The sequence below is a fragment of the Dendrobates tinctorius genome, unplaced genomic scaffold, assembly GCF_039654945.1.
Source record: "Dendrobates tinctorius isolate UK_male_01 unplaced genomic scaffold, ASM3965494v1 ptg000326l, whole genome shotgun sequence".
In the NCBI taxonomy this organism is placed as follows: Eukaryota; Metazoa; Chordata; class Amphibia; order Anura; family Dendrobatidae; genus Dendrobates; species Dendrobates tinctorius.
Window position 1 is genome coordinate 10,260,800 of NW_027361993.1, and position 10,235 is coordinate 10,271,034.

Here is a 10,235-nt window from a genome sequence, read left to right on the forward strand (position 1 = left end):
GAGGTGCAGTACCTCTGTGGCAACTGAGCCCCAGGGGCACCACATACCCCCCCATTAAACACAGCACGTCCGCGGGCTGCAAGGCAAACAAAGTTGACAACACAGGAACATACAAAAATTTTTTAATGCTAAACAAACATTTCCTATACTAAACTTCCCAATGTGGGAGGCACTCATTCTTGAACGTTGCAAACAATTCTTAATTAACTATCTAAAATCTTAAGTCAAAAGTACAATTTTCAATACAATACGTAATTCAAAGTGCTATTGTCTGTTACTCACTATCACTTCAGTATTCTTCATCAACACATTTCTTTCCATCTTTAGTGCACATTTGCTACTTTCTTTTAACTCTGAGTGACAACTGTGGTGCCTGGTTCATTACCTACATTTTCAATTCTTTATTCTTTATTCAAATCTCTCATCTCTCTATCAAAACATTCTTAATTCTATATAAAAGCCATTTCCTAGTTACCAATACTCTTATAAGACACATCATTATCAAATACTTCACATTAAAACTTTGGCTTTGCTGAACTACTCTGTTGTGTGGTGTGCGAGTGTTGGAGCGTGGTCAGGAACCTCCAACTTACCTGGATGGTGGGGCACCACACCTCAGGAGGAGGTGCAGTACCTCTGTGGCGACTGAGCCTCAGGGGCGCCACACATGCACATACACATACACACACTTCTATACACATATAGTATACATATATCTACACATACACCATACATACACACACTTACATACATGCACATAGACATACACCATATATACATACACACAGTATACCGTACATACACAGACACACATATACTGTACATACAGAGATACAAACACATATACATACATACACAGTTACACACATACATTCACACACACACATACATATACTGGACACACACATATGTAAATATACACACACATAATAATCTACGACCTCAGGTATTCTGCTCAGATGAGCCATGGAGGTCGGCCACATAGTGCAGAGATAAGCTGGAGCCTGGAGAGGACTGCAGGGCCCACTGTGGGGGATGGGGACACAGAGGACAGAGGATTTCAGCTCCCTGCTGCAGAGCTCTCCAGTGCACTGTGCAGTGAGCCTCTTCCCCTCCCCCGACCTCCTCTGTGAGATGCCCCGTGCAGTGAGCCTCTTCACCTGTGCTCCTAGATGCTGCAGCCTGCCTAGAATGGCACAATGGTGGAAGCAAAATACAGTAGACACTAAGTTCTTCTCTTCCTCCACTGCAGTCCCCTGTGTGCTGTGCGCCCGGGCAGGGTCGGACTGGGGTGCCTAGGGCCCACCAGGGGAACTGACTCTAGGGGCCCACCCTATGGCTACCATAAACTGTTTTATTACGTGTTCATTTTTTGGCCTCTCCCACTAAAACGTGTGCCTTTTAGCAAGCTGTACAGTGTGCAAAAGAGAACGCTCTCAGCCTCCTATATATCATACAGACCGCACTCTCAGCCTCCTATATATCGTACAGACCGCACTCTCAGCCTCCTATGTATCGTACAGACCGCACTCTCAACCTCCTATATATCATACAGACCGCACTCTCAGCCTCCTATATATCATACAGACCGCACTCTCAGCCTCCTATATATCGTACAGACCGCACTCTCACCCTCCTATATATCGTACAGACCGCACTCTCACCCTCCTATATATCGTACAGACTTCACTCTCAGCCTCCTATATATTGTACAGACCACACTCTCAGCCTCCTATAGCAGATACTTTCTATAAGGTGGCTCAGTGGTTAGCGCTGTCCTGGGTTCGAATCCCACCAAGGACAACATCTGCAAGGAGTTTGTATGTTCTCCCCGTGTTTGCGTGGGTTTCCTCCGGGTACTCCGGTTTCCTCCCACACTTCAAAGACATACTGATAGGGAATTTAGATTGTGAGCCCCCATCCGGGACAGTGATGAAAATGTGTGCAAAATGTAAAGCGCTGCGGAATATGTTAGCGCTATATAAAAATAAAGATTATTAGATTATTATAAGGTCTTGAGAGTGTGGTATGTACAGTATATAGGATGCCGATATTGCGGTATGTACGGCATATTGGCCTCGTATATGACATACAGACTGTCGGCCTCCTATTGTCTCCTATGAGACATACAGACTGTCGTCCTCCTATTAGGCCTCCTATAAGACATTCAGACTGTCGGCCTCCTATTAGGTTCCCTATAAGACATACAGACTGTCGGCCTCCTATTAGGCCCCTTATGAGACATACAGACTGTCGGCCTACTATTAGGCCCCCTATAAGACATACAGACTGTCGGCCTCCTAATAGGCCCCCTATAAGACATACAGACTGTAGAATATAATGTAATAATGGATAATGTACCCCCCCATGGTATATAACAGCCATGGGGGGGTACATTGGTATATAACAGCCACGTCCTTTTGGAAGTGCATTGAGCAGCAAGGTGGTGTGCTGGTAAAAGGGGGAAAAAAAAAAAAACTCTTTTAAATCTTCTTCCTGAGCGAGTGTGAACGAGCTGAGTGTAACCTGAGCGTAAGTGCGAACTGTGGTAAGTGTGTGACTTGAAATTCAGTGACTTTAGATTCAGGGCGTTTCCAAGGGAGGTCTTACTGAATTGCTGTTATGTTAATACTTTTTTTTTTTTTAATTTATTTTTGCTTATCTTATTGTCTGGTGCAATCCCCATTAGGATGTGCTCCACTATTGCCAATGCCATTCAGTGCACGTCTTGCCGCATGTATGAAATCCTTGAACAGCCGGTCGAGGGTGCATACTGCTGTGCGAGATGTGAGCACGTTGTGCATTTGGAAGCCCAGATACTGGATCTAAATGTGCAGCTGGCAACACTGAGATCCATAGACAACATGGAAAGGAGTCTTCTGCTCACTGAGCAGACGCTCAATGGGATAGATGAGGGGGGGGGGATGCTAGGTTGGAGCTGCAGGACAATGAAGCAGCTAGCTGGGTGACAGTTAGAAGGCGGGGTAGAGGGAAGAGCACCAGGGAGGCTAGTCCTGATCTGGCACACCCCAATAAGTTTGCTAAGTTGGCAGATGAGGGGAGTGTTAGTGCAGGAGTAGCACTGCTGCAGCAAGGCATGTCCTCTGAAAGCCGGAGGAGTGTCTGCTCCAGTAAGGGGGGAAATAGGAGAGCAGGGCAGGCCAGACAGGTTCTGGTAGTGGGAGACTCAATTATTAGGGGAACAGATAGGGCAATCTGTCACAAAGACAGGGATCGTCGAACGGTGTGCTGCCTACCTGGCGCTCGAGTCCGACACATCGCTGATCGGGTTGACAGATTACTGGGAGGGGCTGGAGAGGATCCAGCGGTCATGGTGCACATTGGCACAAATGACAAAGTTAGAGGTAGGTGGAAGGTCCTTAAAGATGATTTCAGGGAATTAGGCTGTAAGCTTAAAGCAAGGACCTCCAAGGTGGTATTTTCGGAAATACTTCCTGTACCACATGCCACACCAGAGAGGCAACGGGAGATTAGGGAGGTTAATAAGTGGCTCAGGAATTGGTGTAGGAAGGAGGGGTTTGGGTTCCTGCAGAACTGGGCCGACTTCTCAGTTGGCTACAGGTTCTACGCTAGGGACGGGCTGCACCTCAATGGGGAGGGTGCAGCTGTGCTGGGGGAGAAAATGGCTAGAAGGTTGGAGGAGTGTTTAAACTAGGGACGGGGGGGTATTCCTTTTATAGGAGGGGAAGACAGTGCAGATAGAGACCTGGGCACAAATAATGACATTGGGGGTGGAGGTGGCATGGGGGGTGGGGTTAGAACAGTTAATAATTTAAGAAAGAATAGAGGTACAGAGAGATACATAAAGTGCATGTATACTAATGCCAGAAGTCTCGCCAACAAAATGGAGGAATTGGAGTTAATGTTGTTGGAACATAATTATGACATGGTGGGGATATCTGAGACATGGCTGGATGAGAGCCATGACTGGGCTGTTAATTTACAGGGCTATAGTCTGTTCAGAAATGACCGTACAAATAAGCGAGGGGGAGGCGTGTGTTTATATGTAAAATCTTCCTTAAAACCCATCCTTCGTGATAATATATATGAATCTAATGAAAATGTAGAGTGCCTGTGGGTAGAGATAAGGGGAGGGGGGAAAAATAATAAATTACTGATAGGGGTTTGTTATAAATCTCCAAAAATAATGGAAGCTACAGAGAATATCCTCATAAAGCAAATAGATGAAGCAGCGACTCAAGGAGAAGTCATTATTATGGGGGACTTCAACTACCCTGAAATACATTGGGGAACAGAAACCTGCAGTTCCAGCAAAGGTAATAGGTTTCTGACAACGATGAGAGACAATTACCTTTCACAACTGGTTCAGGACCCAACAAGAGGGGGGGCACTGCTAGACCTAATATTAACCAACAGGCCAGACCGCATATCAAATGTAAGGGTTGAGGGTCACTTGGGTAATAGTGATCACAAATTAATAAGTTTTCATGTATCCTTTAATAAGATGTGTAGTAGAGGAGTTACAAGGACACTAAACTTCAGGAAGGCAAATTTCCAACGGATGAGAGATGATCTTGGTGCAATTAACTGGGACGATATCCTGAGACATAAAAATACACAAAGAAAATGGGAGACATTTATTAGCATCCTGAATAGGACCTGTGCACAATATATACCGTATGGGAATAAACATGCGAGAAATAGGAGGAAACCACTATGGCTAAATAGAGCTGTAAGGGGCGCAATAAGAGATAAAAATAAAGCATTTAGAGAATTAAAGCAAGTAGGTAGTGATGAGGCATTAAATAAATACAGAAGATTAAATAAATTCTGTAAAAAGCAAATAAAGACAGCAAAGATTGAGACAGAGAGACTCATTGCCAGAGAAAGTAAAAATAATCCCAAAATATTCTTTAACTACATAAATAGTAAGAAGCTAAAAAATGATAGTGTTGGTCCCCTTAAAAATAGTCTGGGTGAAATGGTGGATGAGGATGAGGAAAAAGCCAATATGCTAAATAACTTTTTTTCAACAGTATTTACACAAGAAAATCCCATGACGGATAACATGATCAGGGATAAAAATTCTCCATTAAATGTCACCTGCTTAACCCAGCAGGAAGTACGGCGGCGTCTACAAATCACTAAAATTGACAAATCCCCGGGCCCGGATGGGATACACCCCCGAGTACTGCAGGAATTAAGCACAGTCATAGATAGACCACTATTTTTAATCTTTAAAGATTCCATAATAACAGGGTCTGTACCACAGGACTGGCGTATAGCAAATGTGGTGCCAATATTCAAAAAGGGGACAAAAACTGAACTTGGAAATTATAGGCCAGTAAGTTTAACCTCAACTGTGGGTAAAATCCTGGAGGGTTTTCTAAGAGATACTATACTGGAGTATCTGGAGAAGAATAACCTTATGACCCAATATCAACATGGGTTTACAAGAGACCGTTCCTGTCAGACTAATCTGATAAGCTTTTATGAAGAGGTAAGTTCCGGACTGGACCAAGGGAATGCAGTGGACGTGGTGTACATGGACTTTTCAAAAGCTTTTGATAAGGTGCCACACAAAAGGTTGATACATAAAATGAGAACAATGGGGATAGGGGAAAATATGTGTAGGTGGGTTAAGAGCTGGCTCAGGGATAGGAAACAAAGGGTGGTTATTAATGGAGCACACTCGGACTGGGTCACGGTTAGCAGTGGGGTACCACAGGGGTCAGTTTTGGGCCCGCTTCTTTTTAACATATTTATTAATGACCTTGTAGGGGGCATAGAGAGTAGAATTTCAATATTTGCAGATGACACTAAACTCTGCAGGGTAATTAATACAGAGGAGGACAATTTTATATTACAGGAGGATTTATGTAAACTAGAAGCTTGGGCTGATAAATGGCAAATGAGCTTTAATGGGGATAAATGTAAGGTCATGCACTTGGGTAGAACGAACAAGTTGTATAATTATGTGCTTAATTGTAAAACACTGGGCAAAACAGTCACTGAAAAAGACCTGGGTGTATGGGTGGACGACAAACTCACATTTAGTGGCCAGAGTCAAGCAGCTGCTGCAAAGGCAAATAAAATAATGGGATGCATTAAAAGAGGCATAGATGCTCATGAGGAGAACATAATTTTACCTCTATATAAGTCACTAGTGCGACCACACTTAGAATACTGTGTACAGTTCTGGTCTCCGGTGTATAAGAAAGACATAGCTGAACTGGAGCGGGTGCAGAGAAGAGCGACCAAGGTTATTAGGGAACTAGGGGGTCTGCAATACCAAGACAGGTTATTACACTTGGGGTTATTTAGTTTGGAGAATCGAAGGCTTAGGGGTGATCTTATTACAATGTATAAATATATGTGGGGACAATACAAAGACCTTTCTAATGATCTTTTTACTCTTAGACCTGTGACGGGGACAAGGGGGCATCCTCTACGTCTGGAGGAAAGAAGTTTTAAGCATACTCACAGACGCGGATTCTTTACTGTAAGAGCAGTGAGACTATGGAACTCTCTGCCATATGATGTTGTAATGAGTGATTCACTACTAAAATTTAAGAAGGGACTGGATGCCTTTCTTGAAAAGTATAATATTACAGGGTATATACACTAGTCTCCTTATTATTGCGTTGATCCAGGGAGCTAGTCTGATTGCCGTATGTGGAGTCGGGAAGGAATTTTTTTCCCCAATGTGAAGCTTACTGTTGCCACATGGGTTTTTTTTGCCTTCCTCTGGATCAACATGTTAGGGCAAGTTAGGATAGGATATGGGTTGAACTAGATGGACTTAAAGTCTCCCTTCAACCTTAATAACTATGTTACTATGTTACTATGTTACATAGTATATAGCACAGCTCCAAAGTATATAGTATATAGTATAGTATATAGTATATAACACAGCCCATATAGTATATAACAGCCTCACATGGTATATAGCACAGCACCACATAGTATACAGCATAGCACCAAGGTATACAGCACAGCCTCACATGGTATACAGCACAGGCCCATGGTATACAGCACAGCCCCACATGGTATATAGCACAGCACCATGGTATATAGCACAGCCCCACATGGTATACAGCACCATGGTATACAGCACAGCCCCACATGATATACAGCACAGGCCCATGGTATACAGCACAGCCCCACATGGTATATAGCACAGCACCATGGTATATAGTGCAGCCCCACATGGTATACAGCACAGCACCACAGGGTATACAGCACAACTCCCCATTGGTATACAGCACAGGCCCATGGTATACAGCACAGCCCCACATGGTATACAGCACAGCGCCATGGTATACAGCACCGCCCCACATGCAGTGGTGTAACTACAAAGTTATGGGCCCTGGTGCAAACTTTCAAATGGGGCCCCTCCATGCCAAAATACACGCACATCTCCGTTCCGTACACCTTGTAAATGCATGGTTCTGCTCCATACACCTCGTACACGTGCAACTTTGCTCTGTACACGCGCAGCTCCGCTACATACACCTCGTACACATGCGGCTCCGCTCCATACACACGTGGCTCCTCTCTGTCCACCTCATACAGGTGCGGATCCGTACACCTCTTACACATGCGGCTCCGCTCCGTACACCTCGTACACATGCGGCTCCGCTTCGTACACTTCGCACACACACGCGGCTCTGCTCCGTACATGTTGTACACACGCGGCTCTGCTCCATACACATGCAGCTCCTCTCTGTCCACCTCATACACATGCAGCTCCTTACACTTCTTACACACGGCTTGTCTCCGTACACCTCATACACATGCGGCTCCGCTCCGTACACTTCGTACATACGCGGCTCCTCTCCGTACACCTCATACACACACGGCTTCTTTCCGTATACCTTATACACACGCGGCTCTACTTTGTACACACGCGGCTCCGCTCCGTACACCTCGTACACACGTGGCTCCGCTCCATACACCTCGTACACACGTGGCTTCACTCCATACACACGCGGCTCCTCTCTGTCCACCTCGTACACATGCGGCTCCGCTCCATGCACGTCGTACACACACGGCTCCGCTCTGTACACCTCATATACACGCTGCTCCGCTCCGTACACCTCATATACATGTGGCTCCGCTCCTTACACCTTGTACACACACAGCTCTGCTCCGTACGCACACAGCTCTGCTCCGTGCACACAAAGCCCTGTTCCGTACACACACAGCTCTGCTACATTCCCCCCCATAAACCCCCCCTGACCCCACACTCACATAAACTTCCCGAATCCTCATCCAGCACCATGACAACCTGCACAGCAGAGACCTGCAGACCCGTGGTTTCTGATCATGTGACCACTGACTCCTCCCCTCCTGTGATCTCATCACAGGTCCTGTGCCAGAAGAGAAGAACACAGCCTAGCGATGCGTGCATGGGGGGCGTGGCGGCCCAGGCGCTATCGTATGTACACACGCGTCCCTGCAAATCATAGGACGTGCTTTTAAAGGGCCCACGCATTTAAAGGGGCAGCATTTTTAAAGGGCCCCAGCGACCCTCTGGACCCACCGGGCATTTACCTGGTACCCCGCCAGGCCAAACCGAGCCTGCGCCCAGGCCCCTGACAACCAGTGAGTACTCACCATTGGGACGCGCCATGCAGGAGGACAGACGACACAACAGCCAGTGAGTGCTGTGCTCTCCTCAGTCTGGTGAGGAAAGCATTCATTGGCCAGCGTTTCTCCCTGCATGACACACCCCCTTTTTGAACTCCTGCTCTCCGGCGCCCCTCTCTCCCCAGCTCTGGTGTTCAGGTGATTACAGCAGGAAGTGAGAGGGGCCCATGCTGCAAAATACCAGGCCCCTTACACTCCTGCCGCCCGCAATCTGGACTCTGGCCCGATAGCGGCTGCATACTTTGCAGTACGCTCAGGGGTCCCCTTCCACCTCTGGGCCCCAGTGCATTGCACCGGCTGAACCGGCGGTATGTCCGTCCATGTCCCATGATGAGTTTTCTCATCCACAGCCGTCTCTGCAGACTTCCATATTCTCCGATCTTCTGCAGCAAATCTCCACATGATGCCCTTAAAGATAAAAGGGTCATTATAATGCTCCTAAATAAAAACATCTGCAATATACTGTCGCCGCACACTATTCCCCTCCCTCCTCATACTGTCTCCTCTAACATCCCACCTGTTCACCATACTGTCTCCTCATATATTTACCCCCTCACTCTCTATACTGTCTGCTCACACATACCCCCGACTCCCAATACTGTCTCTGCACACATCCCATCACCCTCACTCGCCATACTGTGTTCACATACATTTTTCCCATCGCTACTCATACTGTGTCCACATACATTTACCCATTCGCTCCCCATACTGTCTAAACCCATCCCCCCCACTCACCATACTGTGTCTACACCCATCTCCCATACTGTTTCCTCATACGTACGTACATGCTCTTCATTTTGTGTCCTCAAATCTCCCCACACAGTAAATCACCCCATCCCCACTCCAAATCACCCCACAACATTAAATCCCACATCCCCACTCCAAACCCCCCCACATTAAATAACTCCTCCCACTCCAAATCCACCCACACATTAAGTATCCCCCATCCCCACTCCAAATCTCCCCACAATAACCCCCCATCCCCACTCCAAATCTCCCCACACATTAAGTACCCCCATCCCCACGCCAATTCCCCCACATTAAATAACCCCCATCCCCACTCTAAATCCCTCAAACATTAAGTACTCCCCATCCCCACTCCAAATGCCCCCACACATTAAATAACCCCCATCCCTACTCTAAGTCTCACCACACATTAAATAACCCCCCATCCCCACTCCAAATGCCCTCACACATTAAATAACGCCCCATCCCCATTCCAAATGCCCTCAAACATTAAATAACCCCCCATCCCCACTCTAAATCTCCCCACACATAAAGTACCCCCCATCCCCACTCCAAATCCCCCCACACTTTATGTATCCCCTCCTTAATCTTCAGTGGTTTCTTCATCTCCACAGTGGAGCACACTTACCCCTAGTGTCCTGGGCGCTAGCGAGTGACATCAGCAGCGTGATCACATCCTATGGATGTTTTTTCTGCCAGACAGACCCCAATTTTATGACGGATCCATCGCACAACGGACGGTCATCCGTCACAATCCGCCGCCAATACAAGTCTATGGGCAAAAAAAATGGATCCGCCAGGCAAATCCGTTAGATCCGTTTTTTCCCCAAACGGCGGCTTGTGACTGACGACTG